Source organism: Parus major, chromosome 2, assembly GCF_001522545.3.
Source record: "Parus major isolate Abel chromosome 2, Parus_major1.1, whole genome shotgun sequence".
Lineage (NCBI taxonomy): Eukaryota > Metazoa > Chordata > Aves > Passeriformes > Paridae > Parus > Parus major.
Window position 1 is genome coordinate 61252629 of NC_031769.1, and position 21246 is coordinate 61273874.

Here is a 21246-nt window from a genome sequence, read left to right on the forward strand (position 1 = left end):
TCCTCATTCTATTTTTTTTTTTTTGTAAGCTAGCACAGCTTTGTGTCAACTTGAAATTGCCTTTGATAGGTAAATTCTGGCTTATTTATCTACTGCTCAGCATACTCTTATTGTCGTTTTCACTACATATTTTGGTCAGGTTGTTTTTGGTTGGTTTTTTATGTTTTTTTTTTTTTACCAAGAGAATTTCCATTCCTAGCAGAGCCAGAGATCCCAGTAGCACTTACTGAAGAATGAAGGAGAAAGGGAATATAAGAGAATTGAAACACTGCCATTTACTATTTGAAATAGTTAATAGCAACTGAAAAATACTGACACTTTCACAGACACACAAACATATGCTACATTATTTGGCTGCTTGCTTTAGGGGCTGTGTTGCATTTGCTAATCTTTTTAATAGAAGTATCCATGAAATTATTGTGATTTTTAAAAACTATTTTTATTTTATTTTACTTATCCTCTAGAGAATTGTCTGCTGAGCTCTGTCTCATAAATATAAGCCTTTGACATTTTGGAAGAAACAAGCATATATTCTGTTAAATTACATTTGGAAAAAAAAACCAAAACGCACTTTAAAAGTCGAATTTCACTTTTCATTGTGATATCAGGGCTCTTCTTTACTCCTCCTGAGCTCACTTTTACTTAAGAGAGTTTATAGTTTTAAAGCCACTTTCTGAATTTATTCTCTATGGTTTTGCTGAAGAAAAACAAGTATTTCTTCCCAAGCCAAAGCTTTGCAAAATCATATGGCAGTGGATATTATCAGCCAGCCTGATATCTTATTACAAGAGCATCATAATGTAACCTTATCCCAGTGGGGATGGGAATGTGCTGACAACCTCTCTCATCAGCAGAAGGATTCCCCTGCCTTGCCCTGATGAGTTTCAGTCCATCTAATCTCTTTCACTCAAAGATCCCGTGAAACAGCAACCTTGCTTGAAAAGAGGAGAAACTCATGTAGTTGTGTCCCCATTTCTCGCACACCCAGTGGCACTGGCACGATGCCCATGGGGCCAGGGCTGTGCAAACAGGTGATGGCAGCACCCTCTTGCCAGGCAGCTGCTGCCCAGGGGCTGGGGAGAGGCTTTGCAGGTTGTTACCAGGTCTCAGGGTGTATCTCCCCTTGTGAAACGATGGAGAAAAGCCAAAGCAAGAGCCCAGGACTGGAAGCACACACACCCACATTAGTGAGTAGCCCACCTGAGCTTGGCTGTGGTGCTTTCTGGACCTCTGTTACCACCCTTATGTGGCACCGCTTTGAGCTGTGTGCTGTGTATTGCCACAGCTGCTGTGCACCTCAGTTTTGTGACCTGGAGCAATTCTCTTCAGCTATTCCTAAAGCTGGGGTAAGGACCTGGGCTTCCAGGGGTGCTGTGAGCTTTCTGTAAGCATGGGTAAGTGCTGAGGACTGCTCCTGTGCTGAACAGTGAGTTCACCATACAGTTCCCCGAGCTCCTGTGGCTGTGGGAATAAGGAGTCAAGCAAAGACCAGGATCGTAAACCTATTACACTGCAGTGATTTAATCCCAATCCAGCTCCCTGTTTCTCCTCTCCTTGCTATGGACAAGTCCATGTTTATTAAGGGACTCCATTAGTCTTCCCCTGTGACTCCACCTCGCTGCAAAACGTGGGGTTTTTTTCCTCCAGGGCTATAGCAGCAGCTGGCACACTATTTCCTTCTGAGGTGTAGCCAAATAAGGGCCTTTTGGAGGGGGATCTGTTTCATCTCTCTTCTCCATATGTTCCTTTCAATTGAGGGGCTTAATACGCTCATTTTCACAGTAGCTATCTAAGTGTTTTTCCTTTTTTGTGTCTGTTACTGAAATGAATAAATGTGCACAAGGCAATGAGGCACATGAGTCAGGTCAATATACTAGAGCTTTCTTCCGGGAGTAATTTTCCAGGAGACCTGAAGAGAGGGGGGATTCACCAGGGCTGGCCAGAAGTTGATCCCCTTGTCTGGGGCACAGGGACATTAGTCATGTTTACATGAGACAAGAAAACAGTCTTCTTCTCACAATATATGAGTGCTTTTCCCAAATGGATGCAGCATACCTGCTCAAGAGGACGGCATTTGTTGAAGTAAAACTACTTCTTTTGGGCTGCGATTTTTTACCAAGATGGCCCTACAGCAAAGCAGATGTAGATAGCTTGGCAAGCACTAAATATGCAAATAGATAGATAACTGGATAATGCTGGAAATTTCAGGGCAGGAACAAACAATAATAAGTGAAGCCTGCAAACGGGTACAGCTGTGCTGTCATGTGTTGTAGCCTGGCCTAGGAGACCTATTACAGCTGAACGTGTTTCAGTATAGCTGGATCCACACTAAGGGACATAATCTGTTTAAAATACACATCACTGCATTCAAATTGCTATGTACCTGTACATCAAGCACAAAAACAAAGGAGCAAGTTGAGGAAATAAGAAATCTGAAAGAAGAGGTGGAGAAGCTGGCAGGGGATAACAAAATATACACTGAGTCTTCCCCTCACCTGCCAGCAGTTATAGCACCCCAATAACAGTGAACAGTTTAGGGGAACATGGAACAAAATAACCCAGGAAAGCCATCTCCTACTAAGGAATGGGACAGAATGGCACATTGAGACTCTTTGCCTGGGAATTTGGGAAGGCAATATGCAGGTGGCCAGGGAGTGTCAGACCTCAGAAAAAGAAAAAGCTGGTGACCAAGCACCAGAACTAAAGAAGCCTGGGGTGCAAGAGCTGTCATATGGGATATTCCCTGGTGCACAACTCATTCCCTTTTCCTTCCATAACATCAATAACACAGTCTCTCTCCTTCAGCAGAACACCTATTTACACAACAGCCATAGAAACATCTGATCTGGGAGACAGCGTTGTGTCAAATTTGGCTGAAATCATTAAGTGGGTTCAAAATTTAGACATGTATAGCAGCGACATTATTTTCTAAGGAATTAAGACAGATAAGAGCAATGAATTAAGAAAGGGCAGTGGAATAAAGAACAAGTAGCAAGGACACTTGAATTTGATGTGAAGCACACAAATCATGGAAGGAGCTTGACGTGGGAACAGGAGCAGATTTCAGAAGGCAAATCTTTGCAGTGATACAGTGATATTTTACCTGGAGGGAATGTGGAAGATGAGTGGGCCAAAGAATGAAGGTATCAATATGAAGACTTGTAGGACTCAGACTGCTGCTGCCCCCAGTGATGTGACAAAAATTAGCAGAGTTAGGTTTTACTTCAGGGAAGGAGGAAGGAAGTGCTCACTAATCTGGCCAAAACTGCTGCAGCCTGTTCTGGCAAGACATTAAGTTTCTCACTGCCAAATGCCAGGTGTCCTGCTTTTCCGCTGCAGAACTGGGAATCACTAGATCTTTATTTATGGGCAGTACAAACAGATCAGTCAAAACAGCCCAAATAGGGAAAAAGCACCAATTCATGCCCCACAGAATTTATAGCCTAGAGAGAGTACACATGAACGCACTTGAAAATATCTGAGGCATGCCAAGATGCATTTCTTACACCATTCAGAACTGACTTCACTGCTCGATTCGCACTCCCTGCAGCATGGCTTGTGAAGAGAAAACAAATGGCATACCAGACCACACAGAGAAGCAATATGGTTACCAGCAAAACATTTATTAACTTAGGGAAAGAAACACAAAGGCTTCTTTTCAAAATTTCACCCTCTCCTTGCTATCCTCTCCTCTCATACACCACTTTCCTTGCCTGGACCTTTATTTACAGCTATCTGCTGCATAAAGTTGTCGTTTATTTAAAGCAGCATTTTATAGCTAAATCCCACTCTCACTGTTTAAAAGCAACTGTCCTAATTCTCAAAAGCAGGACATTAAATGCACCTCCAGAACAGGCTCTAACAAGTTTTGAATTTATCTTCATCAGCAGAGGTCACCTCATCATTCAGAAGAGTTGCATCCAAGCAAAGACAAAGGAACGGTAAATAGAGACACCCACACCAAGGAACAATAAATTCAGCTTTCTTTGCAGTTCTCTTACATATTTACCCCTCATAGTTCATATTTTTCATTTATATACCTGCTGGCTGGACTTTTAATATTTCTCACTCTGACGGTTCTCCAGACTTACTTTTTGCTTTCTATCCAAACCTACCTGTTCCCTCTGTACCTTGTGCTGTCTCATTTCATCCTGTCCGCCTCCATCTCCTTCTCTCTTTCCCCCTCTCTCCAGCTTCACCAGTTCTTTCTGTTCTTCTGGCACAACATCACAGGGTGAAAGCTGGATAATAAACACACATAACACACTAAACCACTACTTAATCAGCATACATGCTGTCAGTACATACACTGACTACCCAGCTATTTCCAGAGATCCCTAAAGAACTAAGGAGGTTTGTGCTATTAATATAATCTGGAAAGAGGGAAAATTCCCACCAGAAGCCTTAAACAACTCCACAGTGCTGCAGCCAACCATCAGTCCCTTCCAGCTTCTACAGCAGGGTTTATGTAGTTTTGCAGCTTGTCCAGGTATTATATCCAAGAGGAAGGTCTCAACCCCAGCTCTCTTTGCATGAGAGCAGTCTGGAAGGAGCCTTCACAAACAGCAAGTGTAATGCCAAGGAGAGAGAAGAATAACCAAGGAGACAACGCGCTGCATTGGCTCCTCCGTTTCTCTGGCAGGACTCCCTGGCTTTGCTCAGAATATGACTGACTTTGTTGCTTTCAACATTTTCTTCCATTTCGAAATATTTTACTCATTAGCAATCCTCCTTATGCTCAGAACAGGAGATAGCAATCACGTTCTCCTCTTCCTAGCTGCTAAATGCCTCAATGCCGGCACTTGAAAAGCTGCCCTTTCCACCATGTTTATCTTCCCAAGATTTTTGCTCTTCTTGTTTCATCCTCCCTGTCTGGTGAATCTCACTTGCCCTCAGACATTTGCATACTGTTTTCTAAGCTGATGATTCATATATATAGTCTTTTGCTGCTTTTGTACTTCCCCACCCTCAGCCCTGCCTCTGTATCAAACATCTTCCCATCAGTTTTCACTTGACTTCTTCATTCAATCCTTCCTGCTCCAGCTTCCTCCAAATTAACCTTTGACTCCAAAAAAGTCCACAAAGTCTGCCCTTATCCCAAATCCTGGTGCTTCTTCAGTCTCAACATCATCTAACAGCCATCCTTTGAGTTTCATACTCACAAATGTGTCTCTCATTTGGGCTTTCATTTTTTCTAACTTGCTCCTGAAGAACCATTGTGACTCTTTCACTGGTAGCACCATATTTCAATCCTGACTAAGGACAGCTGCCAGAACTGCTTGATTTGATCCCCTTACAATTCTGTGATAGTTGGGCATTTAGGAAAAAAAGTGGAAAATTCCCTTCACAGAACCTCACTGTCACTCCTATAACAAACATAACAACATAACATAACATAACATAACATAGCATTAACATAACATAACAATATAGTTTTGAAATCCAAAGTCTTCTGGTTCACATTCTCCTTGGTCATACCTCCTGGCACCCCTTCTCCACCAGCTACTTGAAAGGCAACCATTGCAGTGCACTGTGCTCTGTAAGGTCTCCTAAAATGAGAAGTGTCTATGCTTAAGTTTTTCCTGAGAACCTGCCTCTGTCATGCTCCAGTACAGCAACTGATTTGGTCTGTGTAAGCTGTCCCTTAAGCCCTTCCTTAGCTCTCTCCTGGCATCACCCATCTCATTGTCGTGGTCCTGCTTGTGGCTGCATCTAGAGTTACAATGATCGTGAGCACGTTAACACCACCAGCACCTCTAGACAGACATTGCAGTAAAGATGCACTGCCCATCAAAACAAAGCCTACAAAAGGCAGGGGCACCTTCCCAAACCTACCACAAGCCAAACAGAAAAGCAATTTCTTACCACATTGAAGACCTCCAAAACCACAGTGAACCTCCAAGAGAAACCACTCTATGGATATGACTAAAGAGAGGAGAATCCCTTTAGATGAGGACTAACTACCAGCCCAAGGGAGACAGTCACTGTGCAGCAAGAACACCACACTGTGTCAGCTGTCATGCTAAGAAGCCAACCTTCCTTTTCCTCTTCCAGGCTGTTTGCTGGAAGACACAAAAAAGATGTGGAAGAGGTGCATCTTAGAGTATTAGTGATGTTGGCTGGATGTAACTGTGGCAACTGAACTGCATGGCAATCCAAGGACACACAACAAAAAGTCAGGGTCTGCCAATCATTTATTGAGCTTCCCAGTAAAAAAGGGCAAAGGACCCCCCCACCTGCCTCCCTGCACCATATCTCATGTGAGTGCTCTTGTAAAACAAATCACACAGAAAAACAGGATTTGTAGGATCAGGCTGGCTTGTTTCCAAAACACATACTCAGTGCAGAAAGCTGCAAGAAAAAGAATAGGTACTGAGAGGAACATGATAGATTACTGCCCTGAAAAATCAACAACAGCACTATTTAATGGGGGAAAACCCTTGTTGAGCTACTTAGGGTAATTTATTGATATTATTTTTATAGGGATAATAAATAGATAAATGTATCCTACTAGAATTTGAATAAAACCAGGAACTCCAACCCAAGTGAAACTATCAACAAAAAAACAATGTATCTCAATATCTCACATACCAGCATCTCATTTCAAATATCAGGAAAACCCCACATTATTGACTAATCATTTCTGAAATGCAGTTTCAAAAAAAGAGACAGCATTTTTTCTCTACTGAAATACAAAATAAATCTGCTTGAACTTCTCTTATCACATATTCTTACAAATAGGTAACAAAAAAATTAAGGGGCCTTCATGTTTTATTAAAGAAAACACTTAGGCTGAGAGTTTTCTTTTGGCTTTTTAACAGCCAGGTTTCAATGGAGCAGTAGTTTTTATAGACAACATCAAACCCTCTATAAACGCAATGCCATCAAAGGAAACAATAATAGATGTTGTCTTACAGTTATGTGAACACTATCATTTTGGGGGTGGCACTAAAGCCCCGAGACCCAGACAAATACCTGAAAAGCATTTTAATCAGTGAACTGCTGATGGCTAAGTCCCCTCTTCTCTCTTGGCACCATAATCAACACATTGCCTCTCATCTCCCTTCTGATGCTCTCTCTGACAGCAGCACTGTACCTCCAGGACTTGCCTGCCCACGAGCTCAACGTCTTTACCCATCCCCATGGCCTGGCTTTTTCCCAGTGCCCCACAGAGCCACACTGCTTCTCTGATGGCTCTCACGGACATGTGAGTAAGTTGGCTGTTTAATACTCACCCTCTCTCCCACAAGGAGGGCAATTAGATTAGTTTACTGCAGGCAAAATCAATAGCAAGCATCTGGGGGGCATACGAGCCATTGCTAATTAGAGCTTTTAGACATTATTTGAATAAAATGTATGAGGTTGATCAACCAAGGTGGAAAAAATCCATAATATTCCAAGCCTGCCCTTGGTTTGTCAACCCCACTCACTTTGGAATTAGAAACAGAATCAAATTCCTGAAGCAAAGGTAAGCTTCTCTAGACTGGGATAGATGGGTGGATAGCAGGGAAGGGTGGTGTAATTTTTTTGCAGGGAGATGGACTTTTCTGTGTCAAATCAGAGATACAACACTGGCTTCCAGACATTTGACTCAATTTACAAGATATTCAGAAGCTTTTTTGCACAAATCTGATAAAAACCAGAGCCATATATTTTGAGTCTACTTATTCTTAATGAATTATTTTAGTTAGAGACATCTATTTTTAAAAAAACATATTTAAAAATTGTAGAATTATATATGCAATGAACCTGCTATAATTCTATGAAAACATTTTACCAAATTAGCCATTTATTTATATTCATTTAAATAGTTGGGTTTTTTTAAAATCTGCTACTACATTTAGCATGTAAATGCCTGTTATGATGCCTACTTCATGCAGTAATTTTCAGGCCATGTAATGAATTTCTTTCATATCTTCAGATTAGGTTGCAATTAGATAATGTGTTCAAATGTGAACAATACATTTTCAGGGTAGCTTTCTTGGAGTACTCATCCATAGAACATTTTGCATGATAGGAGTTTCCTCTGCAGACTATAGGAATTCTCATTTCAGAACAAGATTATTTCTCCATGCAATGAAATATCTTTTTCTCAATATAGTGTTCTTAAGTAGTGATTTAAAGTACTGTAGGAAGATGAGCATAACATCTTAAATATGAACAGGAGATGAGTATGTCATCTATAATGCACTTGAAAAATGTCTTTCTGAATCTTAGAATAATCAGAAACTTACAAAGACAGAAGATTGGTCTTATTTTAGATGTCTAAATAAATAATATTTTTTATATGTAATAAATGCAATTATATATTCTAAGAAGAATTATAGAAAGCGCAAGTCTGCAAACACAACATAAAAGGAGGTTTTTTACTACAGAGATAGAAGAAGGATTTATATATTTATTTAATTTTCATGGCAGAAATATAAGCAACAAAACAACACCCTTTGTTGGACCCAGCTATTCAATTCAGAGACTGATCAAATCAATCTAAATTAGCCAAACACCTTCAAATTTTTTTTCTTAAACTATCTGGATCCAAACACATCCTTACAATATTTGAACTATAGTGTATTTAGTTTTTAAGTACAGTTTCAGATTCTTAAGTTAATCACGCTTTGTTGAGGAAAGAATAGAGGGAGAGGAGAGAGACTGGAGTCCCACTTGTAAGGATGTGTTTGGATCCAGATGGTTTAAGAATTAAGAATCCACTGCCCAGTGGATTGACACCCCAGCCCCGGGACTGTTCTCCCCTGTTTGGATTAGGATTCAACAGCAACACATTTGTGAATGTACCTTAAATTTTGCTGTAAAACAGCAGAGACCAAACCCTGACACACTGTAACCCTTGTAAATACTGGAAAAGAAAAGCATTTGAGTGATATGAAGGAGCCTTAAAGGACCCCAAGCTAACACTTCTATGTTTAGCTTAAGTGTGAAAAAGCAATCAGGCAGGCAACAAACTCCCTAATTCACTACAATTCTTTGCAGTTTTGGGTAGGCAGAAGCGGATGCCTGCCAGTGAGTGGGAAGCCTGTCAATGTTAGCTTAAAAAAATATACTGAAAACAGGTTTTGTTTAAACTGAAGGTGTTTTTTCAGATCAGCCTCTGAGATCATACTGAGGCATGGAGCAGTCCTCTTTCTCTCACAGGTACCTCATTGTGCTGGCCAGGGGGATGCTGCACCTCTGCACAAGCAACAGCTTAGGGCAAAGGCTTAGGGGCCTTTCCCAGACCAAGGGATGGACTCACAGTCCCAGAGGTGGCTGGAGGTTAGGGAAAGAAACACAGTGCTCCTGTCACATGCCATTCCCCATCTGCTGGGCCATCCCCTGTATCTAGGCACATGCAATTTTTTTCACTAGTATTTAACTGCTAAACTACTTTTCCAATTCCTTTACCTTGCATAGCATCTTTTAGACTGCAGCACTTTTTCAGCCATTTGCAACAGCACTTTTTAGTTACACCTTCTTTTCTTTACAAAGCAACAAATACTTTTGAACCACGAATGCAAAATTTTGAGATGATTGAACCCCTTTTTTGCACCTCACATACATCTCATCTCATCAGGATTCGGTACCAGCTACAGAAAATCTCATGTCAGAGGACCGTCAGGTTGTTAGCATTACACCACTAAAAATGGCATCAGAAATGTAATTTTATTTTAAAAAATGCATTTCCATAAGAAAGCAATAACTCCAGTAATGCACTGTCTGCATATTCCATTTTTATTTCATATTAGCTCTCTGAAATGGTAGAGTACAGTACTATGATTATTACTATATTTGTGCCCTTTTCTTTGGCTGCATTATACCTAACAGCAAAGCTCTTGGAGAATTTTATTTCCAAAAACTGAAGTACTCAACTGGGTGCTTGAAAGGGGTGGAGAGAACCAAATGTTAAAGATCAGAAAACATAACATGTCTGTAACAGTCATACAGGGTTTACTCCCTACTGCAGCATCTTCAGCATTTACCACTAATATACATGATAAAAACCATTTTATTAGAGAACTTTCCTTGTCTTTTGGTAGCTGAACATACACAATACATACACATAGATTCTGGATTTAATAACCAAGTGAAGCTTTCCATCTTCTAACTAAACTGTTTACTTTTTTGTAGGAGGCCACGGTGTCAGGAGTTTCTACGTAGCACTTGGGATCTTGCTTGAAATTTGGAAACTGTGAGCTCCAGGGAACTTTTATCTTCAATTCAGTGAAACTCTGCACATGAAATTCAGTCACCTCTCAAAACACTGGGTAAGCATTACACAGGAAAACTCACTCGTAACCACTGACAATTCATCAGATAGGTTTGAAATATAACTAAATAGAATTTCTCTAATTCAGTACAGTTATTAAATGCATTTATTTGACAATTAGTATATCATGATAACATAAACCAAAAAGTCCAGAGAAATTCCAAATAACTTATTCCTTTTTTAAAGTCATAGCAAGTATTTTAAAAGATAGCAAAAAATGTCCCACTTTAGTGTTTCACTTGGGTGGAAAACATCCAGAAACAGCTTCCCCATCCTGTAAGATTTTTCACATTGTCAAAACATTTTCAGTGATAGGACATTCTGAATTCTGTTTGGTTCAGAAAGAATGTAAATTTAGCCTAATTGGGAAGGGTTGCAGTAGTAGCTATTACACAACTCACATCCAATTGCAAAACGACAGTGATACCAGTTTAAGAATTATAACCCCACTGCTCCTCTTTAAAAAACCCAAACCATGCTATTGTCTCTTGCACCCAAAACATTTCAGCTGACAAACAGGCACTTTCTGATGAAAATCAATATGCTAAATATTTTCAGTTATGTTCTCCACAGGTTTACTGTCCGTCTTTCCTGAGGGTCTGCAGAGAGAGAGCACTACCTCTGAAATGAGACTACTGAAAAATCTAACCCAAACACATTTACCATCCTCTTTTGTCTTCCCTCCCCATCTCTGGTGACCTTAGCTTCCTATTTGAGACAGACATCCCATGAAAACTGGCCTGTAAGCTGGGCCTGGGAGCAGGTCTGAAGGGGATTCCCTAAAGATGGCTTATATTAGTGTGTGGCAGGTGAAGGCTCTCAGGATATAACGTGCACTAGATGAAGTATAACATTTCAAACGAGCACCCTGTGTTGTGGCTTAAATGTCTACCAAATATTAACAAGCGCAGACTCAATAGAAATACTGAGTTTTATAAGGTTATAATTTTTCTCTTCCCACTAACCTCTGCTACGGGCAATAAATTACTTCTTCCCACTGGTTTTCCCGTAGGAAACAGCCACCTTACCACTGCTTTCTTTACTGGCATCCCCTCTGCTCCACAGGTGCCAACCACATTTTCTCTCAGACATTTTAGCTGATTAACATTTCCAGTTAATCTCAAAGCGACTGCTCTCAACCTGGATTTCTCTTTGATGTCTGCTGCTTCGCTGGTTCAGACCTGATTAAGAACTTCCATGTGCCAGAGAGCTGCTGCTTTCTCCTGAGAGGACCAAGCTGCCCTGAGGAAAGGTCCCAGCTCTCTGACAAACCCTGCCTTGCTCCCGTGCTAAACATCCACCATCAACCCAACGTGGGGCTCAGGTGCAAGGGATTAATATATCCCCTAAACCCTGCCATGTGAAATGGCCTTTTTCACAAGATCTTAGGTTGCACAGAGGCTTTGCTGTAGCTTAATTGCTTGCTGGGTAACTACAAGCGGCTCGATGGCCGGCCACCGCGCCGCTGCTGAAGTGAGCTGAAAGAGCGCGCTTCTCGGCGCGGCTTGGATCGCGTAGTTCAGTCAGTTCCCATCGTCCCTTTGTCCCTCATATGTCTGACATGTGGATGAAGCCTTCCCTATTGTGCCTTCTCTTTTCTGGGAGAACAAAGGGGAGCTGACAATGAAGTGGCTGCCAGCCCATTGCCACAGTCCATATATCCACGCAGCTGTCATTACATAGTCAAAGCAGACGTGCTAGCAGGAGAGAACAAGCAGCCTATGTGAGACACAAGTGGGTTTAGCTAAAAAAGATATATCATCATCTACAATGCACATGCTGCTATTAATATGCTATTAAAGGGAGGGGGAAAAAAAAATCCCGACATGTAACCCCATGACCTCGAAAAACTTTGGTAGCAAAGTGCAATTAAAGAGCAGGTTTGGAGGGATTCTCCTTCACGTCCTCTGCCTCCAACTACCCTGAGCAGGCACCTAGCTCCTGCTCTTAAAAAAAGTGAAAGCACTTGTGTCATTACTTAGGTATGCCTAACACCAGTTTTCCACCGAGGAATGTATCAGTTTGCTAAGGTAGCCAGGACTCCTCCTGTTGAGCGCTGACATGTCACATCAGTGGATTTCTTGTTTACAGAAGTGGCAGATTGTTAATGTGAAGGCAATTTCCTGCATTACAACAAAATCCCATGATATATTTCAGTTGTTGAAAACCTGGAATGAAGCAACAGCTCTGTGATATGAAAATGCCACTGAGAGCTAAATGGTAACTGGAACTAAATTTTATGAAGTAACTAAGCAAAAAAAGAAGGGGGGGGAGGGGGGAAAGCAGCTCTGTGTATGAAATAAGTTTCCTTCTTGAACTACTCCTCACTTCCATCCCAGATGGTGAAGAGTATACAAGCCACGGGTTTGTTGTTCCTGGTTAAAGTAAGGAAAATTCAGGAAAAAAAGGAAATTCACAGGACAGCTGTTCAGGGTCTACCAGGTTAGGGTGAAATCTCAGAGAAACCTCTTGGTAAATTGCCGATATGGCCTTTCAATGCATATAGTTTGTACTGTGTATATGAATGCAAAAAATTAGGGAGGAATATAGATTGTAAGAGGTACTGAGGTCCCCTGGGACTTCTGATGGTGTTGTAAAGCTACTTCCCCACCTTGGAGAAGTCATCTCAGCACTGAGTGCCAGCTTGCACTTGTAAGACGAGAATAGTGATATTTCTCTTTGGATTGGAGATCATCTCTTTGGATTGCCTCAACATTTACACAGAGGCTTTAACACCCTGGGCCCCCAGAGATATGCCTGGAGCCTGGCCAAAGCTAACCCAATCACTCTGGAGCCTCACAGACATCACACTGGAGGACAGGGGATGGCTGGAATTGTGCAGTTGAATTGAACAGTCAGCACTGTTCTCTGACCCCCACAACCACCCTGCAGCCCTGGTTGGTTCAAGCAAGCCAAGCTACCTGGCAACTGCAGATCCCCACCCCTCCGGGTGCTTCCCAAACGCTTCATTGCCAGAAACAACAAAAGTTGCTGTGTAAGCTCAGAGAGGGAAACAAAAACACTTCATTAAAATAATTCAGACTGATCCTGAAAATTTCTATATCTGGATGGGCCTTGGCACTGACACAGAAAGAAGTAGAGCAGACCCTTTCAGAGTTCAAGCTCCCTCGTGTGAGCCACTGAGTCTGATTTTGCATCATGCTCCCAGTAAAGAAAATAGGATCAAAAAAGGTAAAAAATGCACATGAACTGGATATCCAGCTTGTCCAGCCCATTGCTCTAGTCATACCCCTTCCTTTCCCCTACAAAGCTCACTGTGCTCTCTGCTGTCTTCACAGACATGATCTGACTGTCTTCACAGAGATGACTCAGAGTCTCTTCCCAGTGGTGCCTCATGGCATCTTAGCTCCTTCCTCCCCATCTATGCTATTTGTAAAAAGGTTAAGGGCCTGGTTTTATCACAGCACATGGCCATTCATCTGTAGCTGTTTCTGACATCATCAGCTTTCCTGTGTATACTTCCTTGTTCAAGCGTCTGTTCAGGGCAGTGATAACAATGCCAGGCAACTCCACTGTCACTCTGCTGATCTCAGTTTTCAATTGCCAGTGATCTTCCTTGCCATTTCAAAGTCAATGCCCCGTGAGCTCTTTGAGATTTTGGGTTGCTTCATCCCCACTCCTTGTGCCTTCAAGTATGAGCCTACCATTGCACCCTCACGCTGCACAGGGTTAAAGAACTTCCTGCTTAAATCTCCCACATTTCAGGCAGCTCTTCTGCAATAGAACTGCATTACTTCTGCTTCTGCTATAGCAAAAAATATGTTTTCCTGCTTATTTCTAGCACTTCTTGATGTGATTTTATCCCATAAAATTTTTCTCCTAATTATTCTTTACTGATAATACTTCATCTGAAAATTGTTAAGGTAAAGTACACCGTGGGAAAGAATATCCTCTTGCAATAATCAAGTTACTTCTTTGACAATGGAAAGTCCCCTTTAGGTGTTTTTTAGAAAGGGCTTTTCCAAGTTCTCAAAGCAGGTATGAAGTCACTCCCACATCCCTAAAAGGAGGATTTAAAATTGTACTGCGGAGATTAGAATCTCAGCTCATGTTTCAGGCTTCTTATCAGGTTAAGTCCATCTTCGAATGTGAGCTTCATTTTCCACACTAAACCCCTTTCTTCCCCCTTCCTCCCCCAGGCCCCTGCCACCCCATATTTTTTTTTGTCCAGGATGATCCCCAGTGATATAATATCTTTGTGGTTTCAATAAACCCAAGAAAAGGCTTTCTTTTTTTATTCCAATCTACTTAAGATACACTGAAATAGAAAATGCTTTGTGCAAGAATGTCACACTGCCCTCCTCCAACCTCAGCAAAACACACAAACACAGAGGTGATTTTCCTACCAGTTCTCATGTCTTTCTGCAGAGATTTGCTAGCAAAACAAAGGCTGCTTCAGCAGCCTGGAAGCCCCTGAATGGGGACTTCATAGGTTTTGTTTGAAGCATGAAAACTGAAGTGTGATTTTTTTTTTTTTTCCTAACAGTTGCTGAATATTGTGAATTGAAGGTACAAGTACCTGTTCGAGGATGAAGCATGGTAAGAGTGAGTCATTTAGCAGCTTGGACTTCCACTGGGGTCAGTAGTACCAAGACAAAACCCTGAAAGACAGACCAGTTGTCAAGAACATTTCATTGTCTACTAAAAAAATGACAGATTGTTTCGAGCCATGCCAATCTATACCAGCATCAGGAATGCTTCTGAGAAGTGTCTTTGGGAGACAGACAGAGCCATTCCTGGCGCTGGCAATCACTCTTGTGCAATTATGTGGTAACACAACACTTATCTGTGTTTCCACATGCAGCTGAGCCAGACTAGGGATTTACCACCATCAAGAGAGAGATATCCCACTCCTCTCTGCCCCAATTCCTCTCATCAGCTTTAGCCCCCACCAGGGACCTCTGTGTGTGGAGCTCACTTGCCCTGCTGAGGACTACCTTGTCCTGGTAGAACAGCTCACAGGGGTGCCTCAGCTGGTGCAAGGTCAGAGAAGGGCCAGGACATGGAATAGGTGCTGCTATTTACCTATCCACAGCATCCAGCCTCTGGGCATTACATTTGACAGCTTCACTCTTTCTCTCTTACACTGGAGGAGAGACAAATTTTCAGCCATGTGCTGTGGGAGACAGGATTTGACTTTACCTGTAGGTTTTCCCAGAGACAGAGCAAAGGAAGAAGAGCAGGAGGGATGCATTAATGAAGAAGAAAGCTTTTGAAAGCTTCTTCCCTATCTCTGGGAAGAGGCCTTGCCTCTACCTAGGTTTATTGGTTTTGAATTTGGGGTTGTTGCTGCTGTCATGTTTGGTTTTTATTTGCTAGAGCAACACTTTAAAAGCCCAGAGTCGTACAGATTCAGCAGAGGTCAAATAAATTGTTTGCATTTTTGCTATAAAAGGGGCGTGAGGGAGAGCGAGACAGATGGTAAATTGGCTGCTAGGAAGCAGAGCTTGAGCTTTTTCAATCATGTCTCCCTCTTAACTCACAGCTGGCAAAACTCTCAGTTCTGTGGCAGATCTTTCACTGGGCAGATCAAATCCAGCAGCACAGAAAACAAAACTCACCAGGAGCCACACAGGGTGAGAAATTATTTCCTAATAAAACTACAAAGCCCAGAACAATAACTGGGCAACACTGACATGTATTGTTGGCCTTTATCACAATCTCTTTATAAGCCTGGGTAAAGAACAGAGATGCAGTTGTCCTTTGATGTCCTCGTTCAAAGGACTTTACACCCGCTTCCACCAGTGATAAGCCAGGGAAGGGGGAGAGGAGAGGTTGAAACACAACAGAAAAGGCTTGGCAAATAAACAATTTGTTATTCTTCCGTATTTCTGGAGACACTGCTGTAAAAGATACAATCACAGAAATTGCAAGTCCCATGCCACTCAAGCAGAGCTGCTTATGCCTGCAGTAGCTGCTTCAGAGCCAAGAGCTTCTTGGAAACTCACTTGCAGTTCAACAAGAGAAATGGAGAGGTAAACTTACCCTTGTTTGTGGGCATCAAGGGTAGCTCCACTTAGCACCTCCCTAGAAATGGCTTCTTTCTTGTCTTACACCAGCACACAGCTGGGGCTTCCCAAATCCTCTCTGGTGATTCCTTAGCTCCTAATGTCCAGCCTTTTCACAGTGAGCTGTGTGGGAGAGCTCAACTGTCCACAAACACAGCACCAGCACAGCACTAAACACTTGCCAGACATGGAGTAGAAGCAACTTATGGACAACACCTGAGCAAATCTCTAGTTTTTCTCCATGGTGGCCCCAAACTTCTGGGGGTTTCTTGAACAGGAAGAGCATGGAACTATCCCCACCAGGTTCACAGTGGGACACAGCTTATCATTGTACTTTCTTCTTGCCCTGTGCCCCCGCTATGAGGCAGAAACTTTTGGCAGAGGTGCTAGAGGAGATAATGTTCTAAACAGTTAAATCTAAAGAAGATCCTCTGTCAGAGCCCTAAATTCCATTTTCAGAAGCAATGTAAACACTTAGCAGCCAAGAACCAGATGCTCTTGAAAATTCTGCTTCACATCATGCACTCCAAAAACCTAGCAATTGCAATATGACACACCAAAAGTAACCCCTGATTTGGAGTTTGCTGCTGCTGCAGAATGAAGAGAAATTCCAGCTTGGCCCCTGCTCTTGTTCACACCGCATTAACTCCATACAATAGGGCATTCAGCTGCATTTAGATCGTGGGGACTTTTTTAGGTAACAAATCAGCTGCCACAATCTGAAGAGTCAAATAGTCAGTCTGATCCCAGGTATTACCACTGTCATTTTATTCCAGGCACAAAGAGAGCGTACAACTTAGCAAAGGTCAGATGTGAAGTATGTGCAAGACCTAAAAATTGAACCCATATGTCCCAAGTCTAACCCTTCAGAGTGAGCCCACCTCTCCTCAGGGAGGATGTTGCCCACAAAGACATGGTCACAATGTGTGAAGATGCTTTATTATCACGTCATGGTTGAAACCTGGTTTTGAAAACTGTTCGTAAATAAGGTCAAGTTTCCCAACAACATAGGCCAACCAAACAGATGTCCCAGTTGCTTAAGTGTTTTCAGCATGTCTAGACACCACGTGGTGATTAACACCAGCGGACCATGCTTCCATATGTGCTAGGAAGAGCAGAGCCCAAGATGTGATAGATGTACAGTTGAAGAACTCTGGAAAATGCGCATGAAGTTAGAGAGAGAACCAAGGGCTTTCTCACATCCTGCAAATAACTGTCTAAGCCTCAGCAGCACCCAATTAAGAAAACAATTAAGACTGAGATAGTCACCAACCACAAGTCCTTTGTCAGAGTCATTGTGAGGTGCTGCCAAAACATTAGCCTCCCTTGATTTCAAGCACAGTCTGGTAAATGGCAAAAAGACGATTCCCAAGAGCAGCCACAGCAAGCGCTCCAGCTTCTGCAGGCTTTGGAGCACAATAGTTTGGAAATTGCATTAAAGCCAAGAATGAGGGTTGCAAGCTAAAGCAGTAAAATGTTATACTTCCTAAACAACAGGCAGGAAGGGGAAACTGTGGATCCTGGAGGGGCTGTCAGTGGCAAAGAATGCGCTATCTAGTACTGCTGCAGCAAGCCCTGCTGAGACCCTGCTGGGAACAGCGTGGTTCCCCCTGAAAGCCGGGTACTTCATGCCAGCACTGACAGATATGGCATCAGTTCTGCTTATCCCACGCTCTCCTGCTCCAAGCAGCATCCTGCTCTTGGAAGTCAGTCTCCCTCTTCAGTCAGCCATGAGTCTCACATGGTCAGACATGCACTGCAGATAGTGTTAGCTTTATGATTAGAGCTGTCTGCTGCGAGACACATTTTAAAATTCATGACCTTTCCCATCTGGGTTCAAAACTGAACTGGCCTGAAGATGAAAGACTGGCTTAGACTCCTGCTGTAAGCCGCTTCCCTTCTTTCCTCCCCCCAGTATTTCTCCTTCAGCATTTACTTCCAATTATTTTACAGACTGTCTTCCACTAACTGTGGGTTTAAAAATTGCTAATGAATTGAGATAAATTAAAGTTCATCAGTATCTGAACCAAGCATGTGTTTCAACTTTACAGTCATGCCCGACTATCAAAGGTATCTTCTTTTGTCAGGTAGAAGATGCTCTAGGAAAGCTGCAGCTGGCCAAAAGAGATAGAGCCGAGTTTTGAAGGAAGAAAAACAAGGAGAACGCTTATGTTGCCTGTGAAAGAGGTATTTGCAGAGGGATTGGCTATAATACCAGTAAGATGAAGGAGGAGGGTGGAGGAGGGGAAGAAGAGAGGAGGAAATGCAGAACCAACCACAGCACGCGCATTGGCACTTGCAGAGTCCTGGAGACTTTGCCAATGGAAATTAGAGAGGAATGTGTTTGCTCCTTACCACAATTAGAAGCAACCAAACTGAAAAAAAAATACTCCTCTCAGTGGGATTGTTGTCATGAATTGTATTTTACCACTCTAACACACTCCCACTGCTGGCTTCTTCTCAAGGAAAATCCATGAGAATAAGAATGCATTTTCATAATTTACACTCTGAAAACCAGGGTGTTTCTGCCAGTTCCCAGCAACTGCATGAATCGTGTTTCCTAGTCAGGCTGGCCAGAAAACAACAATTCATTTTGCGAGGCACTTGGGGACCGAAAACAAGGCCTTCCGAACACAAAAAGGGGATTCTCACTAAATCTAAACCACGTGGGACCACTCATCGCCAGCCACCCAGCAGGGAAATGGCTGCACACACCCACCAGCCTTTGCAGAGCTGACCAGGCACATGGTTCAGCAATGAGGATGCCCTGAGCTGTGGGGAAGCTGCACACCCCTTGGACAGCACTGCTGCTTGCATATTGCTCCTCTCCTTCAATGTCACCTCAGGCCTGGAAGAAGTCCCCAGCCACTGCTGGGATGCCACTTGCCAGCTACCAGCATGTGCCTTCCCAGTGCTGCAGCTCCTCTCCCTTCCCCTCTCATCATCTGCAGGCAGTGCCACACAATAGCCTGGACCCACCCCAGGCACAGCATCTCCAGTGAACACATCCTTGTCTGTCACCTCTTCCTGGGACTACAGTCACTGCATCAGGGTGGGGGGAGCTCAGGGAGGCTGGGCAGGAGCAGTCACAGACATGGTGCCCTCAGGGCCCCGAAGTTGCCACTGTTGAGATGATGCAGTGCAGAGCCACACACAGCCCACACTACCAGCAGATGAAGGGTGAAACTGTAGTAAACATCCCTTTCACTGGATTTACCCACTGCATGAAGGCCATTACACATGCACCTATCATCAGCTTCATCCTCTTCTTTGCTGCTGATGAAGCAAATCTTTACAGACAGCCTCCATTGCCCTTCTTAAAGGTAGCAGAGCCAAACCACCCATGGGTGTGTCTACACAGCCTAGCAAGACGTGTGGCCACCTAAGCTCTCCATCAGTGCTGGGTGGGGGAGAGCAGAAAAATGCCTCCATGCTGGCACTGGAGCCATGGAGATTAGAAAACCATTGTGCTGCTAAGCAATGTGGAGAGAAAACATGGATAGTCACCCCCATGAGAACCCAGGCAGCCAAAAGGTGCCTGGTGCCTGACTTGCATGCTGCTTAGCTGCTCTGAATGCAACAAAGCCTCGCACATGTATCTCTCGGCCTTGGTCACTGGTATTTGCAGATCCTGAGAGCCTTGGAAAGCAACCAACATTTTTTTCAGCCCTGGGGCTAATAGTTCTTCTTCCCTCTCATGCTTTAAAGCCCAGCCTTCATGATTTGCCCTGGTTTCCAGCCCTCCAGAGTTGCCAACAGGACATGCCTGGAGGATGAGAAGCGCAGGGCTTTCATAATACACCGACAAGAGCAAGCCTTTAAGCACAGCTCATTTATTGAAAGTGAACAATGTCTCTAGTCCCTCTTCTCCTCAGAAAAGGACAAGTTCTGCCAGTTGGTGCCAAGGGTGGCACTACCAATGCATAACCTCAAAAAAGACACAGCTGAAAAAGGAAGTGGCTATTTGCGAAGACCCCTGTCTCTCTAGCTCAGCACAACAAGGAAAGGCTGGCAGCATTGCAAATCATTGTGCAGATGCTGCACAATGAGAGATTGATTCACATCAAACCAGGCCATGTGCAAGCCACTTCTTTATCTCAGCTGAGCAAGAGTCCCCTTGCCATTACTTTGCATAATGCGGGATGAACGTATGGACAGAGGCAGTGACTGATGCCACAACATGCAAGAAGCTAACTCTCCTGGGAAACATGGAAGGTAAGGGGTGTAGATTCACTTTGCTGAGTGGAAGTTCATATTTATCACCCTAGATGTCTTGCATCTAGACCAGGGGTGCAGCATTTGATTGATGAACAATCAGCCAGGGATGGGCAGAGGATGGAGATGAAGGTCTCCCTTTGTATGCACTTCTGTGTGCCTCTTTCTTTTAATGAACAATGATTGGAGTTAATAACAGTGCCTGGTTTTGCTGCCTTGAGCTTCCCACAAGGAAGTTTGAGGTGGTATGGAGAGAAAGACCTAAGTTTCCCAGGATTAGGAGGATCACAGTGGATAAGAATGGACCACAGACCAAGGGAGCAGTGCATAGAGCTGTGTATCAAAAGAAGAAAAGTAGAAACTGTGATATAAGCCACTGCCAGTCTATTTGACCCTTGGATTCACACATCTGCAAATGGGCAAACTGGGGACATGACAAAAGACAGACTAAGGGGGACACTGTCCCTGGTTGCTGGTGCTCCTTAAAACTGGCAATAAAGCCTCTCATTCCCCAAATAAGATGCAACTGAAATAGGCAGGGATAGCTTGCATTGATGTGTGACCCTGACCCTTCAATGTGTGATGGGTAGCAAAGAAACACCCACAAACCCGGCTCTTTCAGTTCCCAAGGCTTCTTTTCAAGTGCCTGTTACTTAAAAAGAGTCTGGATCCCAGGAACAGTGGGAATTCTCCTCTGTTCCTCAGAGCCTCTTGCAGTCCTTGAAGGTAAAAAAAAAAAAA

At 43.1% G+C, this 21246-nt stretch overlaps 1 long non-coding RNA gene across 1 annotated transcript in view; it reads right to left on the minus strand.

Annotated features, from left to right (window-relative positions):
• Positions 1–6235: 6235 nt before the first annotated feature.
• The window catches only part of LOC107200875, a 25669-nt gene continuing 10658 nt past the window's right edge, over positions 6236–21246 (minus strand). The window contains exons 2-3 of the long non-coding RNA XR_001519823.2: positions 14802–14883; positions 6236–6351 (exon numbers count right to left, since the gene is read on the minus strand). This is a non-coding gene — a long non-coding RNA (uncharacterized LOC107200875). The remainder of the gene's footprint in view (positions 6352–14801; positions 14884–21246) is intronic.